Here is a 6,997-nt window from a genome sequence, read left to right as displayed (position 1 = left end):
TTGCCATAGTACTGCTCCTTTATAAAATTAATGAAATTTTGTACTATCTCGAATATCTTTCATAATTAAGTATGAATATATGTTGCTAATTTGATGACGTCATCAACCAAAATTTAAGATGGCGGACCATATGACAAGATCAAGAATAACTAGCTTATTATCCCTTGTTAAATTTGTTGTAACTAATTGGTATTTTTCATCAGAATATGTTTAAATTGACATTTTTTGTCTATTTTCATTGTCTTTTGACATTATTTGCTGAAAAATGTATTTTTGAAAACTCAAGGTGGTGGATATAAGATGGTGGAACATTATCATTATTATCTCCACTTGCTGTTACATTTCCGTAGCATGCGTTGAAGTTTTCTAGGAATACCCATTTTAATGGTTCCAGCCAATTCAGTCAAATTGATGACTGGCGTCATGATTACGTCATACTACGTCATGACAGCGTCAATTTTTTAAAAATCTTCAGCTATTATGTCTACATCATTTTCTAAAAATTTGGTTACAGGTCTGATAAATCGTTAAAGAAAGCCCCGTCCCAAGTTGACAAAAAAGCCCTGAATAGGGTTAAAGTAAATCCATAGCTGTGTAACTGTGGGTTTATACGTTTCCCCACCTACTGTGAATAGATAAATTGTTGGACAGCTAAACATATACAAGTATATGGTCTACGAATGTTGAGCAGATACATACGCATTAAAACTGGGTGAAATAATTCATTGTATTTCAGCGTATAACAGGAGCGATTTGAAATGAACCATAGCCCGAACCTGAAGTCTGTATGCTCTTGTCTGGAAGTGTAATTATTCACCCCAAAATTGACGTGGATGGTTATGATTGCAGGAGACTACCACCATGATTATTAGATCCGTGTACAGACTACACAAAGAGTAAAAAAATCGCTCTGCCGAAAGACTTATTAGTATGAGCGAGTACGTCGAACAAAAAAAAACCTTTTTGAAAGACTATTTTATCTCCCACTCCTCTTTCATTGAATTAGATTTCTAGGAACTGATGCAGGGATAGCGTTTGGATCTAATCTCTTTACTTCGGCACTTAACGATTTTCATCTTATGGCAGAAACACCCGACCTTTTTTGCGACTAAAATGACCGAGTGGGGTCCAAACTGACCCCAATAGGTTTTGTTCAAAATTCAAAATTCCAATTCATTATCATAATTTACGCAAAAGATTCGAAGGACCAGACTTTTCACTAAACCTATTCAGACGGCGGAGGCTTTTTTATTATATTGAGGCCTGTACGAAGTTTTATGTCTACTGAATGGCTTTCCTAAAGCTACCAGTTTTTTAATGGTTTCTGGTAAGTTTTCTTTCTTATAAAATACAAAGGATTTTTCATGACTTAGTATTCATGATTAATGCTAAATTGATGACGTCATTGGTAAAAATTCAAGATGACCACCGTATTAGGTAAATAACATCATAATTTCGTAACATTGAATAATAACAACATAAAACTTCTTGTGATAATTTGGTTTTATACGTACATTATCCTCTAATTTCGTGGTCATACGATACGTAAAGGGAGGTAACACAAGTCTCTTTCAAAAACAGCACATTTCAGTCGGGGAGTTTCCAGTGTAATTTTCAGAAAATCGTACCAATCTGCGTCAAAACTTAGGATAGCGTGTAGCAGTTATTTGCTGACAAAGTCACGGAAGTAATTTTGTTTCAGTTAAAATGTGTTAAATTGGCACTTCAACATCTACGCCAGCCCTGTGGTCCAAACTGGGTTTGAAGATAAGAGAAGAGAATCACCATGTGAACTATCTATTGCTGGTCACATAAAATTATTATGTATATACCTTGGGGATTTTTCTACAGAAATCAGAATGAGTCATGACACAAAAAAAAACTACTTCAAATTATTGGGTACAATATTGATGTCCACTTACTAAATTAAAATGTTTCCTTCCAACCAAAGTATCGAGAACTACTCGTCAAAAAAAAGTTCCAATTTCATCTAGCGCTATAGCAAGTTCTATCCTGAATCCAAATAGCAACTACGATACCCGGGTGGCAGAATCCGCAGACAATTCCTTCGGCAATCTAGTCAGTTTGCTTCCTGAAAAGTCATGCCCTTTTTCTAGATCGGCTCCATCGCCTCGAGGTAAATTTTATTCCATTTAACGTGAAATCTACTTCATTAGTTCCACATTAAAGATCACGCCCCATAAATGCCTAGCGGGCTTTCAAAGTTTTCAACCAGCGACCGGCTGAACTATCTCACGCACGTGCCATGTGTAAACCATGCGATACTACTTCGCCTAATTGTCGGTTACAATTCTGACAACACTGTGTAGAATGTGCGCTACAATTGTTTTTTTACTTCAAAGAGAAATATGCATAATTGCCGCCGTTTCGAGGTCATTGAAAACCAATTGAAGATGAAAAGAACTGTCCTGTGACCTTCACAGATGCCCACTGGCAGCCTGCTAACACGGAGAGACTTATAAAGTTGACCTTTTCAACTGAAAGGTGCAAAGGTCACAGGAAAAACAGATGGCGCACGCAATTAGGAAACAGACGGTGTCAAAACTGCACGGGAAAAATTTTAAGCAGCTGAAATATGTGCATCCCCTGTAAATAACATGGTTACACATAAAGGGGGTATCTCACTGCACTTGCGTCAAGCTTGCGTCACTGCGGGGTTCGTTCACTTAGTCACTGTTTTGTTATTTTCTCCGGTTTTTTTATAATTCATATATTGCGTAATACGTAAAAGTATGACTTAGAAGACGACAAAATACACAAAAAGCAAGAAAATTCGTAATTTCTCTCTGAACTTTGTTGGGTATCTTTCGAACCCCGCAATGACGCAAGCGTGAAATAAGTGCAGTGAGATACCACCTTAAGAACGCCGTTACCACGTAGCTAAGCCGAGGAAAACGTCAGATTTATGACTGAATTGTTTTGATTAACCTATCAATCGATAGATTCATTGACAGTTGGTTTATAGATAACTTTATTGATGCATTTATACATTCATTTACCCCGGGGTAATTATTTAGTTATATATTTCAGCTTTCACTCTGCTCACAGGCAGTGAACAAATATCTTAGCTCCAGTGAATGTATCCAATACTTAAGTACTGTAACACCAGAAGGCAGAATGCGTTACGACCAAAATGTTCAGTCACATTTGTAGACAGGTCACGTATTTTCAAGCAAATATGAGATTAAAAAAGTGCACGTCCAGCAATTGTCAACTCCAACTTCTTTTCAAGTCGATACGTGTAGGCTTCCTTAGGACATTATCTCTACGTTCTTTATCACGATCAAACACATGACATTTCGAGCCCCATATGTATGGGCGCGAACATTTCCTCCAGGGATAGTCTAGACAATGCATGACCTGGTAGTGGATTCATATCTTGGTATGGATGGCGACATTTAGTTGGCAGCAACAACTTAAAGAACAAGTAATTTTATAATGCAAGACAGAAAGGTTAGATAAGAGCCTGCTTGTGTTATCTTGTGTTAACTTGCAAGACATTTGTTGTGAGTAGTATCTTAAAATGAACGTGTTTGGTCTGACGCTGTAGATATCACATCCACACACTTAGGCCTTAACCCAACCATTTGCATCCTGTCAAACATAACAGAGGGAAGGCATCTTCGCCACATGCATTGTCAGTTCTAAATGCTCAGGCTATCAAATATTGTCTATTCTAAGAGATCCGATATTTCCATAATGGTCTTCCTCAGAAAGGCAACAGGAAATTGAATGATAAGCTGGGATTCGTATGTCGCCGCTTCGGCTTCAATGTTCCCAATAGTGTAGTCACAGTTTGTCATATTGGATTGTTATTTTGTCACACTTCCTCGAATTACGATGGGCCCAGCCATACTTTGGGTCTCCAAGACCAAATATAGGATTCCTTAATTTTCAATCACCATAGCCACAAAAATGGATAAATGTGAACTGAATTTGCTGATACAAACTAGCCATCTATTCTTTGATCCTACTTAAGACCGTGACGTAGCTCACTATGCTAAAATATATAAAACAAGAAATCAGGTTGGCAAAAGATAAATGATGCATACTTTATAAGGTCTACAGCCTTCATACTTTCAGACTATAGACTAGTAATCCATCACACAAAGTATGTTACATCTCACTTTCATCCAGACAGTGTACTCGTCCTTGGTTAGAATAGAGAATAGCTATTTCTCGGAACTGCGGATGCGTGTGTCAGTGCTAACAGCCATGTGATAATTCTGCCCTCTAGCAGTGGCGAAGCCAGGTCTGCTGACGATAGTGAAGCTTTTGGAATATTCAAGAACGTTCTTCAGCGTTGCGTTGTAAACGTATTCTGTACGTTCCACGAAGTTGGTACTTTAGGCTGCTGCTTGAACACACGTGTGTATAACTGATCAGACGATAAGATGCTTGCTTCTGCGGTTCTTGGTGGATTTGAGAGTGCTAGACGTCGCGATCCGTTGCGTCGGTCTAGTAAAAATGCAAGTGGCACCTTCGAGCATCAACAAATATATTCTACTTGTTGACGAAGCACATGGAAATCAAAAGCATGGGCCATCAAAAGTCATGGGGTAAGTCTGTGAAATTAGAGCTGAGGAGTCAAGTTCGGGTATTGACCTTGACATTGCTTCTGAATAACCTTTTACACTTTGATATATGGCGGATCGATTTGCATTTGTCATATGAAAATAATATGGTATTGATACCTGTTTGGATCTAGAGCATAAAAATTAATAAAGCAATAAGCTAATTCTGAAGTCTTTCTTTAGTTGAGTAACGTTACTTGCAGTTAGGCCTGGTGGTGAAAAAAGCACCATGCGCTATGAACATTTCAACAATACAGCAATATTGCTGTTTTGACAAAGCGTATTCTCAATGATACATGTATCATTCTTTGTTGATCACACGTAAATCCATGCTGAATGTAAAATCTTAAAATCAGTAAGGATGCTGTGCGTATGTTCTTTATTCCTCAGTGAATCGTAAGATGGCGCTATTTAGTTAATGAAGTCAGCAGTTAGCAATTCTGTCAACTTTTCAGGATATAAAACCACTCTGCTAAATATCACACATGAGCCTTCATATAATGAACAAACCCCTCTAGCCCTTGAATTTCACACTCTGTTTGCAGCTTAGGGCTTTAAACAGTTGATGTGTATCGTAATCATAATGTGTAGCGAACATTGTAATTTTTTGTTCAGTTTATTTATAAACGTTTACGCGTGCTTGTACAATGTATATCTGTATGAGCACATGTTGTTAAAAACATCGGTGCCTGATACATTACAGTTTTACATTGTTGAATTGCATTTGTTGGACCACTTCGGTCGAGATGTGAAAGACAGAATCCCAACCTTCTTACCCTAATCGTTTCAGGAAACACATTTTACTTTGCTTGGCTAACACACGGTTGCAACTCTACATCTTACACAGGTCCTGGAGTACTCTGACCACTCATGCAGGTAGAACGTGCAGGAGCCTCTTCCGGATGTAACGTTAGGACTGTCAATAATCGTTGCAGTAGTATAATCAAACGTATTAAGAAACTTACAAACATACATAAGAAACATACAAAATATACTGTGATATGCTGGTCATTTTCGAAAAATCCGTAAGTGTCAAGTGTCTCAGGGGTTTATCGTTATATAAATCCTTATATATTATATCAAGTACCGTGGTGAAATATCTTGAAAATTGACAGAATTGAATATCAAAGGAATGAACTCGTCAATGAATTCCCTCATTCCTGTCGACATCATAACTCAATAGCGCCACCTTACGATCCATTTGAATTTTCTCACTTAGATGTCAGTTAGAAATTGTTAGCTATATAGCTAGCGGCTGGCTAGAAAAAAATCTGGGGAGACAGGTTTTTGGCAGGGTCAGTCGAGTAACTGGAAACAATTTTTTCCATAGGCCTTATTATGGACAATCTGTGTACATATATAAAAAGATCTGGCCTTGGCCTCCACGAGTTATCAACCATTCCACTCTGATGTCTCATGTAATGTGATCGGTATGTGAAGCATTTCGTCTCTTGACTTCAAGTCAAAATAAAGTTTTCGTCTGGTCGTCATTAGTCGATGGTGATGATTGATCTATTTTTTTTTCCTTTCGATCAACCTAACGATGATCTGAGTCATTTGGAATCCAGGTACCAACCCCGGATACAGACTGGGCGTCCTTCTATAAAAGGGGCCACAGGTGCGGCCAGATTAATAACATGGCCCCTGTTGATAAACAATCCAATAGCTTAAGTTTCACCAGCAGTCATTTACAAAAGAACATGTAGCAATTTAATGTAGAGGGGATTTTCGTGGTTTTGTGTTATTAAGTTATGAACATTCTGATGAATGTTTTATAGCTTTGAGCAAAGTGCAGAACGGTTCTTGAATACAGTCAGTGCAACACTCCTGTTTTTTCGCCTCCTTTATCGGTACATTTTGACACTGCTGGTAAGGCCACATCGGAATATTGTTGGCGGGATTTCCGGTCTATTTTGTACTTTGAAGAATGCAACGCCGTGATAAGGTTTCATAGCCGCTGTACCGTACATAATGCATTCGCATGACACCTTTATTGGATCCCAAACAGAGCAGGCATGAATGATAAGACAAGGGTACCCCGATTTCCGACCATGGTGCAAGGCAAATGGCTGGAGTAGCATAATAAAACGTACAGGCGCCGAGAAGAAACATTTTCTGTGGTGATTTTCCTTGATATTCTGATGTTGATATAACACAACGGCATGATCCGGTTAACGGTGATGTAGCTGTGTAGCAAACAATTATTCAATGCAAAACATAAATGGCACTAAAAGCATCAATGACCGGGATTAAGATGTTTATAGACAGTGATGTTTTATGGGCTATCTGGGACAGCGTTACGTATTCGTGTCGTTATTCTGGACGATGCGTGAAGTAGAACGAGTATTTCTGCAGCGGTTACGTTACGTTCTGCTTGTGTCTTTGTATAATGCTAAACGAAA

The sequence above is a fragment of the Branchiostoma floridae genome, chromosome 3 (genome assembly GCF_000003815.2).
Source record: "Branchiostoma floridae strain S238N-H82 chromosome 3, Bfl_VNyyK, whole genome shotgun sequence".
In the NCBI taxonomy this organism is placed as follows: domain Eukaryota; kingdom Metazoa; phylum Chordata; class Leptocardii; order Amphioxiformes; family Branchiostomatidae; genus Branchiostoma; species Branchiostoma floridae.
Note: the sequence above shows the minus strand (reverse complement) of the source record.